Consider the following 12,911-nt stretch of genomic DNA (forward strand, 5'->3'; position numbering starts at 1 on the left):
TTAACCTCCATTTTCCTCTGCTTCTAAATTTCCAAAACAATAGTATTGACATTAGATCATTATTGTGAGGATTAAATGAGTTAATTTAGATAGCATGCCTATCCTGTGTGCTCTCTCTAAGCTAGCTCCTCTCTTATTTTAGCACCTTCTTTCCTTCCAGGGAAGCATGAATTAAAAAGCATCATTCAAGTTTTCTTTTCCGGCTACGGGTTTCTAAAACAAAGATTTTTTTTCTTATTTTTTCTTCTTTCCTTTGTATTCTTTCTTCTTGACCTGACTCTATATCCTTTTCTCTTGACCTGACCTTAGGTTGTGCTGGCAATAAAATTCTCCACTCCCAGGAGGCTCTCCTCCTCACCTATTAATAAAGCTTGCATTGTGCACCATAAGAATGTTTTTATTAGCATAAGTAGTATCCTCAAAGGTATTTAACTATCAAAGCTATCAAAAATACTAATGAATCATTTATTTGTGTGACCAATATGCGCAGAAATGTTTGCTGAGAAAAGACTAATCCACAAGGGAATTTAAATGACATCACCACTCCTTTTACTTGGGGAAAGACATTTTGGTTTCTGGTGCTAGTTGTTGTATTTAAAAATGATACTATGTCTTCAGTGTGCATATATATTTGTCTTTGTGAAGAAAATATTACTAGTTTATCCTGAAGATGACTTTAATCATAGTCTTCTACATAGAAATTACAGACTTATGGGTACCTTGGAAAATTAGTCTTCAAGAACCACTATCTGTAAAGATAGATCAACTAATTGCACTGTATGGACTTTATGTAGATCCCTATATAAACGAACTATATAAACAACACCAAAGGACCTTGAATGAAATAACTGGGGCATTGGAATACCGGTTATTTGTGATATTAAAAAATAATTTGGAATTGTAAGGGGAAGATCCCAGATGGCCAATTAGGAACAGCTCAGGATTGCAGCTCCCAGTGAAAGCGCAGAGGGTGAGTGGATGCTGCATTTCCAGATGGATTTTTACTGCCCACAGACCAGGAGATTCCCAGGCGGAGGAGCCCCATGGGTCACCAGCGCGGCTGTTTTGGTCGGCGTGGCCCACATGGCTGCCCACCACAGCAGTTCTCCGTACAAAATACACTGGTCTGGGTGCTCTTTTAGCTGGCAATTGGAGCCCTGGGAAGGCAGAGTCGCCCATTCATCTGATTAAAAAGGGGACTGAAACAGGAAGCTAGACCAGGAGATTCTCGGGCAAAAAAAGCACCAAGAATCTCAGTGCCACAGTGGCGCAGTGAGCCACCGCAAGGAAAATCACACAGATCCCAGCGCCTTTTCAACAGATGACTGGAACACCTGGAAGACAGTTGCCCGTTCAACTAAAAAAAAAAAAGGCTCTGAGGCAGGGAGACAGGTGATCAGGCTCGGCTGGTCCCACCCCCACAAAAAAAAAGACAGCAATTGGAAACGCTCTGGGTTGAGAGTTTAAGAACAAGCACAGCTGAACCCGTGATGGTACAGCTTTGTGGGGGAGGGGCGTCCGTCATTATCGAGGCACTTCACCACTATGGAGATAGTCTGTCATTGCTGAGGCAGCCCACCATTGCCAAGGCAACCTGCCATTACAGAGAGAGCCCGCCATTACAGAGGTAGGCCACCATTGCCGAGGCAGTTCTAACTACACCCATATAAACAGGACTGCAGGGAAGTTCACACAGCAGCTGGGTGGAGCCCACAGCCACTCAGCAAAGCCTCTGCAGGCAGACAGTGACTAGGCTGCCTCCTTGCTGGGCAGGGTAGCCCTGAAAAAAAGGCAGCAGCACAATGGAAACTCAAAAATAAAGCCCTAACTCCCTGGGACAGAGCACCTGGGGAAAAAAAAAGGGTGTTATGAGTTCTGCTGCAGCAGACCTAAATGTACCTGCCCAGCAGCTCTGAATGAACAACGGAGCTCACAGCTCAGCACTTGAGCTCCTATAAAGGACAGACTGTCTCCTCAAGCAGCTCCCTGACCCCCGTATATCCAAAGAGTCACCTCATAAAGAGAGATCAGACTGACATTTGGCAGGTATCCTTCTGGGACAAAGATAGCAGAAGAAACAGGTAGCAACCCTGTTCTGCAGCTGCTGCAGGTGATACTCAGGCAAGCAGGCCTGGAGTGGACCTCAGCAGTCCTACAGCAGAGGGGCCAGACTGTTAGAAGGAAAACTAAGAAACAGAAATAACTTCATCAGGCCTGGTGGGGTGGCTCAAGACTGTAATCCCAGCACTTTGGGAGGCCGAGACAGGTGGATCACGAGGTCGAAAGACCGAGACCATCCTGGTCAACATGATGAAACCCCGTCTCTACTAAAAACACAAAAAAATTAGCTGGGCATGGTGGCACATGCCTGTAATCCCAGCTACTCAGGAGGCAGAGGCAGGAGAATTGCTTGAACCCAGGAGGCAGAGGTTGCGGTGAGCCAAGGTCGTGCCATTGCACTCCAACCTGGGTAACAAGTGAAACTCAGTCTCAAAAAAAAAAAAAAAGAAAGAAAGAACTTCATCATCAACAAACTGGACGTTCACTCAGAGACCCAATCTGAAAGTCAACAACTACAAAGATGACAGGTAGACAAATCCACAAAGATGGGAAGAAACCAGCACAAAAAGGATGAAAACACCTGAAACCAGAACACCTCTCCTCCTACAAGGGATCACAACTCCTCACCATCAAAGGAACAAGGCTGGATGGAGAAAGAGTGTGATGAAATGACAGAATCAGGCTTCAGAAGGTGGGTAATAAGAAACTTCTGTGAGCTAAAAGAATATATTCTAACCCAATGCAAAGAAACTAAGAACATTGGAAAAAGATTTGATGAAATGCCAACAAGAATGGACAACTGAGAGGAATATAAGTGAATTGATGGAGCTGAAAAACACAACATGAGAACTTCGCAAAGCATACACAAGTTTCAACAGCCTAATTGACCAAGCAGAAGAAAGGATATCAGAGGTGAAATATCAACTCAATGAAATAAAATGAGAAAGCAAGATTAGAGAAAAAAAAGGTAAAAAGGAATGAACAAAGTCTGCAAGAAATGTGGGACTATGTGAAAAGACCTAATCTACATTTGATAGGTGTACCTGAATGTGACCAAGAGAATGAATCCAACCTGGAAAATACTCTTCAGGATATTATCCAGGACAACTTCCCCAACCTAGCAAGGCAGGCCAATATTCAAGTCCAGGAAATACAGAGAACACCACAAAGATATTCCTCAAGAAGATCAACCCCAAGGCACATAATCGTCAGATACACCAAGGTTGAAATGAAGGACAAAATGCTAAGGGCAGCCAGAGAGAAAGGTCAGGTTACTCACAAAGGAAAGCCCAACAGACTCACAGCAGATCTCTCAGCAGAAACCCTACAAGCCAGAAGAGAGTGGGGGCCAATATTCAACATCCTTAAAGAAAAGAACTTTCAACCCAGAATTATATATACAGCCAAACTAAGCTTCATAAGTGAAGGAAAAATAAAATCCTTTATGAACAAGCAAGTACTCAGAGATTTCATCACCACTAGGCCTGCTTTATAAGAGCTCCTAAAAGAGGTTCTACACATAGAAAGGAACAAACAGTACCAGCCACTCCAAAAACATACCAAATGGTAAAGAACATCAACACAATTAAGAATCTGCATCAACTAATGGGCAAAACAGCCAGCTAGCATCAATATGGCAGTATCAAATTCACACATAACAATATTAACCCTAAATGTAAACGGACTAAATGCCCCAATCAAAAGACACAGACTGGCAAATTGTATAAAAAGCCAAAACCCATTGGTTTGCTATATCCAGGAAAACAATCACACATGCAAGGATACACAAAGGCTCAAAATAAAGGGATGGAGGAAGAATTTACCAAGCAAATGGAGAGCAAAAAAAAAGCAGGAGTTGCAATTCTCGTAGCTGATAAAATAGACTTTAAAGCAACAGAGATCAAAAGAGACAAAGAAGGACATTACATAATGGTAAAAGGATCAATGCAACAAGAAGAGCTAACGATCCTAAATATATGCACCCAATACAGGAGCACCCAGATACATAAGGTAAGTTATTAATGACTTACAAAGAGACTTAGACTCCCATACAATAATAGTGGGAGACTTTAACACCCCATTGTCAATATTAGATCAACCAGACAGAAAATTAACAAGGATATCCAGGACCTGAACTGAGACCTTTACAGAACTCTCCACCGCAAATACACAGAATATACATTCTTCTCAGCACCACATCACACCTACTCTAAAATTGACCACATAATTCGTAGTAAATCACTCCTCAGCAAATGCAAAAGAACAGAAATCATAACAAACAGTCTCTCAGACCACAGTGCAATCAAGTTAGAACTCAGAATTCAGAAACTAACTCAGAAACACACAGCTTTATGGAAACTGAACAACTAGCTCTTGAATATTGACTGGATAAACAATGAAATGAAGGCAGAAATAAAGATGTTCTTAGAAACCAACAAGAATGAAGACACAACACACCAGAATCTCTGGGACACATTTAAAGTAGTCTCTAGAGGAAAATATATAGCAATAAATGCCCACATGAGAAACAAGGTGAGATCTAAAATTGACACCCTATTGTCAAAATTGAAAGAGCTATAGGGGCAAGATCAACAAAACTCAAATTCTAGCAGAAGACAAGAAATAACTAAGATCAGAGCAGAACTGAAGGAGATAGAGACACAAAAAAACCTTCAAAAAATCAATAAATTCAATAAATCCAGGAGCTGGTTTTTCGAAAAGATCAACAAAATAGACAGACCACTAGCCAGATTAATAAGAAAGAAAAGAGAGAATAACCAAATAGATGCAATAAAAAACGATAAAGGGTCTATCACTACAGATTCCACAGAAATTCAACCCATCATCAGAGATTATTACAAACATCTCTATACACATAAACTAGTAAACCTGGAAGAAATTGATAAATTTCTGGACACTTGCCTCCTCCCAAGCCTAAACCAGGAAGAAGTCGAAACCCTGAATAGACCAATAACAAGGTCTGAAGTTGAGGCAGCAATTAAGAGCCTACCACCCAAAAAAAGCCCAGATCCCAGATGGGTTCACAGCCAAATTCTACCAGACATACAAAGAAGAGCTGGTACCATGCCTTCTGAAACTATTCCAAATAATCCAAAAAGAAGAAATCCTTGCCAGATCATTTTATGAGACCAACATCATCCTGATACCAAAACCCAGCAGAGACTCAACAAGAAAAGAAAACTTCAGGCCAATATCCATGATGAACATTGATGCAAAAATCTTCAATAAAATACTGGCAAGCCGATTGCAACAGCACATCAAAAAGCTTATCCACCATGATCAAGTAGGATTCATCCCGGGGATGCAAGCCTGGTTCAACATATGCAAGTCTATAAGTGTAATTCACCACATAAACAGAACCAAAGACAAAAACCACCTGATTATCTCAATTGATGCAGAGAAGGCCTTTGACAAAATTCAGCAGGCCTTTATGCTAAAAGCCCTCAATAAACTAGGTATTGACTGAACGTATCTCAAAATAATAAAAGCTATTTATCACAAACCAACAGCCAATATCTTACTGAATGGGCAAAAACTGGAAGCATTCCTTTTGAAATCTGGCACTAGACAAGGATGCCCTCTCTCACCACTCCTATTCAACATAGTACTGGAAGTTCTAGCCAGAGCAATCAGGCAAGAAAAAGAAATAAAGGTTATTCAAATAGGAAACGAGGAAGCCAAATTGTCTCTATTTGCAGACGACATGATTGTATATTGGAAGACCCCATCGTCTCAGCCCAAAATTTCTTGAAACTGGTAAGCAAATTCAGCAACGTCTCAGGATACAAAACCAATGTGCAAAAATCACAAGCATTCCTATACACCAGTAACAGACTTAAAGAGAGCCAAATCAAGAACAAACTACCATTCACAATTGCTACAAAGAGAATAAAATACCTAGGAATACAACTAACAAGGAACGTAAAGGACCTCTTCAAGGAGAACTACAAACCACTGCTCAATAAAATAAGAGAGGGCACAAACAGATGGAGAAACATTCCATGTTCATGGTTAGGAAGAATCAATATTGTGAAAATGGCCATACTGCCCAAAGTAATTTACAGATTCAATGCAATCCCCATCAAGCTACCAATGACCTTCTTCACAGAACTGGAAAAAAACACCTTAAACTTCATATGGAACCAAAAGAGAGCCCACATAGCCAATTCAGTCCTAAACAAAAAGAACAAAGCAGGAGGCATCACACTACTGACTTCAAACTATACTACAAGGCTACAGTAATCAAAACAACATGGTACTGGTACCAAAACAGAGATGTACACCAATGGAACAGAACAGAGGCCTCGGAGGCAACACAACATTTCTACAACCATCCGATCTTTGACAAACCTGAAAAAAACAAGCAATGGGGAAAGGATTTCCTGTTTAATAAAGGGTGTTGGGAAAACTGGCTAGCCATGTGCAGAAAGCAGAAACTGGACCCCTTCCTGACACCTTACACTAAAATTAACTCCAGACGGATTAAAGACTTAAACATAAGACCTAATACCATAAAAACCCCAGAAGAAAATCTATGCAAAATCATTCAGGACATAGGCATAGGCAAGGACTTCATGATCAAAACACCAAAAGCATTGGCAACAAAAGCCAAAATAGAAAAATAGGACCTAATCAAACTCTATAGCTTCTGTACAGCAAAAGAAACAGTCATTAGAGTGAATCGGCAACCAACAGAATGGGAAAAAATTTTTGCAGTTTACCCATCTGACAAAGGGCTGATATCCAGAATTCACAGAGAACTAAAACAGACTTACAAGAAAAAAACAAACCAGCCCATTCAAAAGTGGTGAAGGATATGAACAGACACTTTAAAAAAGAAGACATACAGGAGGCCAACAAACATATGAAAAAATGCTCATCATCACTGGTCATTAGAGAAATGCAAATCAAAACTACATTGAGATACCATCTCACGCCAGTTAGAATGGCAATCATTAAAAAATCTGGAGACGGCCAGGCGTGGTGGCTCAAGCCTGTAATCCCAGCACTTTGGGAGGCTGAAGCGGGTGGATCACGAGGTCAAGAGATCAAGACCATCCTGGTCAACATGGTGAAACCACGTCTCTACTAAAAATACAAAAAAATTAGCTGGGCATGGTGGAGTGTGCCTGTAATCCCTGCTACTCAGGAGGCTGAGGCAGGAGAATTGCCTAAACCCAGGAGGTGGAGGTTGCAATGAGCCAAGATTGCACCATTGCACTCCAGCCTGGGTAGCAAGAGCGAAACTGCGTCTCAAAAAAAAAAAAAAAAAAAATCTGAAGACAACAAATGCTGGAGACGATGTGGAGAAACAGAAACACTTTTACACTGTTGGTGGGAGTATAAATTAGTTCAACCATTGTGGAAGACAGTGTGGCGATTCCTCAAGGACCTAGAAATAGAAATTCCATTCGACCCAGCAATCCCATTACTGGGTATATATCCAAAGGATTATAAATCGTTCCACTATAAGGACACATGCCCACTAATGTTCATTGCAGCACAGTTTACAATAGCAAAGACCAGGAACCAACCCAAATGCCCGTCGATGATAGACTGGACAAGGAAAATGTGGCACATATACACCATGGAAGGTTATGCAACCATCAAAAATGATAAGTTCATGTCCTTTGCAGGGACATGGATGAACCTGGAAACCATCATTCTCAGCAAACTGACGCAAGAGCAGAAAATCAAACACCGCATGTTCTCACTCATAGGCAGGTGTTGAACAATGAGAACACATGGACACAGGCAGGGGAGCACTACACACTGGGGTCTGTTGGGTGGAATTAGGGGAGGGACAGCGGGGGATGGGGAGATAGGGAGAGATAGCATGGGGAGAAATGCCAGATATAGGTGAAGGGGAAGAAGGCAGCAAATCGCACTGCCACGTGTGTACCTATGCAACAATCTTGCATGTTATTCACATGTACCCCAAAACCTAAAATGCAAATAAAATAAAATAAAATAAGTAATAATAATTTGAATTTTTTGGTGTGCAATAATATAATTGTGATTGCAATTTTAGACTGATCCTTAAAGTTTTAGACAAACAAAAATATGTATGAGTAAAATGGCAGTATCTGGTGATTGCTTTGCAATATCCAGTGTGTGTGTGGGAAAGTGGGTGGAAGTACACACAAAACAAAATTGACAATGAGTTGATAATGGTCCAGTTTGGGTAATGGGTACACTGGAGTCCACCACACTTCTCTACCTTTGCCTGTGTTTAAAAATTTCCATAATTGAAAGGTTAAAAATAATCATTCTATGTTAAAACCAAAAGAACCATGTTAGATCTCTGGTTTCCTTCTATTATAGAGCTTATTTTAAGTTTAAATTCCAGCAATGTTTGTATGTGGGGGTGGGGGTGGGAGGTCTTCCTTCCACACAGGCTATATCACTCTCATCTCAGACATCAAGGCTTTGGACCCTAGTCATGCTGCTCTTCTTAAAGCATAGCTAAAAGAAGTGATATTTGTGGAAGATAAGTCTCATTTTACTTGATGTCCCGGAATCATTTCATATCATTGACACCCACTTTCTCCTTTCTTTCTGGTCCTCTTGTAAACACTCATTTCTCCTTCAGTCTCTCTGACTCTGTTTTCTACAGTTTCTGCCAGCCATCAAATAAGCTGTACCTCTTTGTTTGTCCTTGGTCCTCTTCTTTTTCTCTATGCACCTTTAATTGTGGATCTCCCCAATTCCAGGGGTTCAACTATCATTTCATTCAATCAACTCATGTTTTATTCTGCTCTGGTTATATGACTTGGAATCTACTTTGATTTGTTAGGCTTACAGGCAATTAATTTGTTCACTGATTAATTCATTTCTCAAATTTTAAAGAGCTTCTACTATGCACCGGACAACAGTTTGAACACAGAATATATGTGGCTGAATAAGAAACAATTCTTCTCTCAAAAATTTCACAATAATGTGCTAATGTTTCCTGTTTCACAAGCTCTGAACTCTTTCCTAAGATCTAGATAAATGGAATTGCCAATTGGATGGTTTGTTAGCTCTTCAAACTAGCATGTCAAAAAAGAGTCTAGCTTTACCCCTCAGCCACTCCTACTCACATTTTTTTTTTCACCATTTCTATTAGTGTCCTCAGCATCCCAGCACCAAAGTATCTTCCTTCTTTTCTCTGTCTTCCCAGCCTTGATTCCTTCTTTCTCTACACATACCTCACACTTTAATCAATAGCTATGTCCTGAACACACCCAAACTCTTCCCAGTCTTCCAATACCAAGACTTTACTTTTAAGACCTGCTTCCTTGCAATGAGTTTGGTGTAAATTAGGATGCATATTGTGACAATATTAACTTTTATTGCCAACTTCTGTTCCTACCATAAATGCATTTTGTAATGAATCTTCTCTCTATGGCTGTCCATGAAGGATGTATTATTATTTTGTTTTATATGTGAAGAAATCAAGTGACTTGCCCATGATTATACTACTGGTAAGGGTCAGGGTCAGAAAAATAGTTTGCCAGTTTCCCAAGTATGAATTTTTTTCAGTGCTTGACAAATGTGAGGCAAGTTCTTAGCTTCTCTCAACAGCATTTCCCAAAGGGTATTCCTTGGGATGCTAATTGATGGTATTCAACAAACAAAGAATCCTACAGACAAGTGAATTTGGGAAATGATAAGAAATTAAAACTGGCTTCTTTTTTGCTAGTATTCCCTGAATTTTTAATATGCTTATAAGTGAATATATAATGCATAATATTTTATACAGCACTTTCTGAAGATGACCTAATATCCACAGAACCATTATTTCATGGCCTGTCTCAAGATTTGTTTCATTCAGAATAAATCAGAGAAAATGTCTTTTTAAAAAAAGGGAACTTAGTGTAAGAGCACTAGTTCATATTCTCTTAATTTCACTTGTCGTGAGAAATCTTAACCGTAACATTTCCTGGTTGACTATTCAACAACAAGGTTGTTATTAATTCAGTTACACATTACTTTTAACCTTTGTCAAAAGCTTTTCTTAGGAGGTTCAAGGAGGTCCCTCACCTTTTAGCAGAGAACTAGTAAGTTTGTGCATACAGGCTCAGGAAAATCATATTATTAATTAATAAGAACTCCCACTTTTTTAACACTCGCTAAATTCAAGACACTGGGGCACTTATCTCAATCTTCAAAATGATTCTGAAAAGTAGGTACTAATGTGACTCTATTTCACAAATGGGAAAATAAAGGTTCGGTAGTACATGCAAGTAAGTCTATGACCACCATAACAGTGATAAGCATAAGATTCATCACCAAGTCTCTCTGATGAGAGCCCATGCTTTTAACCTCATACTCTTATATTCTGACTCATTATCAATATATTTAAAAATATATGACTCTGATTAAATGATAGAAAAAGAATGTACCAGAAGACAACCATGTCTGTATCTACCTAACAATATTTATAGCTCCTAGCACAGTGCTTAGCATGTAGGAGGTGTTTAAGAAATCTCTATTGAACAAAAATTGGGTTGAATTACAGTATGGAGCCTTATAAGGGAGATATATAGAAACAATAGAACACACTTTGAAGAAAAAAAACCCATCAATTAAACAACATAGTATCTTCATTGCGAACATGTGAAGAAAAATCGCATCATCCTTTGGAATGACTGGAATGATTTTCAGAGCTACTTGTTTCACAGGGTCATAATTTCCCTGTTGGCTTATTGAGCTAGAGAATGAGATGCTGCAGCTAAGCTGTCATCATCGCCTCTCTTTGTTACTGCTCTTTTATTACACATTTCAGTTGCAGCAGCAGGGATGAATCAGGCATACTTACACAATCTAGAGTTTCCTGAAGGAGAATTGCCTGTTAGTCATATATCAACTACTCACCTGTCCAACTAGTAAAGATTTAACCTTAGATACTGGAGCAGGTGACATTGTCAGAAATGTAGACAGAGGATAAGTAAAGAAATAAAAAGAACATGTAAAATCATCTAGGTAACTTATTCAATTACAACAGAGACAAATTACAAATGTTATTATCCTGTCTGCAAAAGGAAGTGCATAGGTGTATTTAGATGAGTTTCTCACACTGAGATAAGTAAGGTAAGTTAAAGGTAATGAAAATTATGTGCCAGGAGTGATGGCTAAAGAAGGAAATCCTAATTACCCAAAGGAGTATGGATCATGTAAATTGACAAGGAGGGATAATATCGGATGGCCTAAGAGTTAAATAACTAGGAAAAACAACATATGGCAACAGGGAAAGAAGGAAATACCTATTCAAAAAAATTGAAACTATTCTTGTTTCAAGTTTTTTGAAACAAAATCCTCTTTTGGTCTTAATACTAAGCCTATTCCAGTGACTCTCTGATTCAGCAAGATGGGGCTCAAAGCAGAAGATGTAACACAGCCTCTTTACCTCCTTTCAAAGTGTTTTGTATTTTTCATGAGTCAACTGATGATACTCAGAATATGGCACTGACACCATTCCCATTCATGTGTCCATTAAAGTAAACACCACTGTGCATAGTGACCACTTTCACTGTGGGAACATCTGTAATCTTTTTTATTTTTATTTATTGACCTTCGTTTACCCAGACTCTTTATTCACAGGATTCACAAGGTGTGATACACACTAAGGTGAATGAAACCAAGCAACTCTTATTCCTCCCTTTTCATAGTTCCTAGCATAGTCTGAAACATGGCAAACACTTTAAAAATGCTTGTTTAGAGAATGCATAGAGGATCCAAATGACTGAAAGAACATAGAGTTAAAACAACCATTATTACATTTTGGTTCCTCTTTCTTTTCATGAGATTAGCTGTTCTTTGAATTGTCTAAGGTTCTTATCCCACATAACATTTTAGAATCCAACATAAAGTGGAATTACCAGATTTAAGGAGTTTATATCTCCAGTGGGGCTATGTTTTAAGCTGCCAAATGCCAGTGAAACGGCATAGGAAACAACATCAGATTGCTGACATATTAATATTGCTCTCTAGAAATATACCAGCTCGTTCAATGAGTGCCTCAGCTGTTCCTTTCCTAACATAATCTTATACAAATAATAATACAAATATTTGTTAGAAAATTACCTTAAGAATTTACCCTAAGTGGTTGATCGGAGGAGTAATCAAACATTAGATAACATCTAATCCCCTGGGTTTTAAATTTGCCATGTTTGCTAAAAATTCAGATTCCAGGGCCCCATCCCAGTACTACTAGATCAGAATACCCAGGAGCTAAGGCCTGAGAATGTGTGGATTTTAAAAGCTGAGAAAGATTTTGGAATCACTGCCTTCTTCCTTTGTTATCTAAAGAACCTTATTTCTAAAGGAAATAAGGAAAGAGCTCCAGTGGAGAAAGGACAAAGCCCATTCACCCTTTGGTTGACCCTTCCATATTTTCCCCTGATGCTTGCTTTTTTCTAGCAAACATTTTCTATTTGATTCTGCTTCGAGGTATACTAACAGGTTTACTCCTGTATTCGAGTACCAGCACCGTATGTTGGAAAGAATTGAATAAGGCAGATGTGTATTTGCATATTGGCTGTTTGTATGACCTTCACCAAGTTACTTCACTTCTTTAAGCTGACATTTCTACATCTGTAAAAATGTGGGCAATAATAACCTTATAGGGTTACAGTGAAGATTAAATGAGATAACAAGAGATAGAGCCTGGAACATATTAAATGCTCTTATGTAATTATTATTCCCTTCCTTATGAGTTACTTTTAAAAATGTGAGTACCCATTGTCTCAATTTCCTGAGCAAATACCTATCACCCTACTAAGCGAGATTACAGATCAGGGCTAACATGATTACTAAGCAGTAGGGATCCACTGTATCTGCGGAGC

The 12,911-nt window shown here is 39.2% G+C and overlaps 1 protein-coding gene across 6 annotated transcripts in view; it reads right to left on the bottom strand.

Annotated features, from left to right (window-relative positions):
* The window catches only part of LOC141584314 (uncharacterized), a 224,131-nt gene that overhangs the window by 43,454 nt on the left and 167,766 nt on the right, over positions 1–12,911 (bottom strand). The gene's annotated exons all lie outside the window — the stretch shown is intronic.

Source organism: Saimiri boliviensis, chromosome 4, assembly GCF_048565385.1.
Source record: "Saimiri boliviensis isolate mSaiBol1 chromosome 4, mSaiBol1.pri, whole genome shotgun sequence".
NCBI lineage: Eukaryota > Metazoa > Chordata > Mammalia > Primates > Cebidae > Saimiri > Saimiri boliviensis.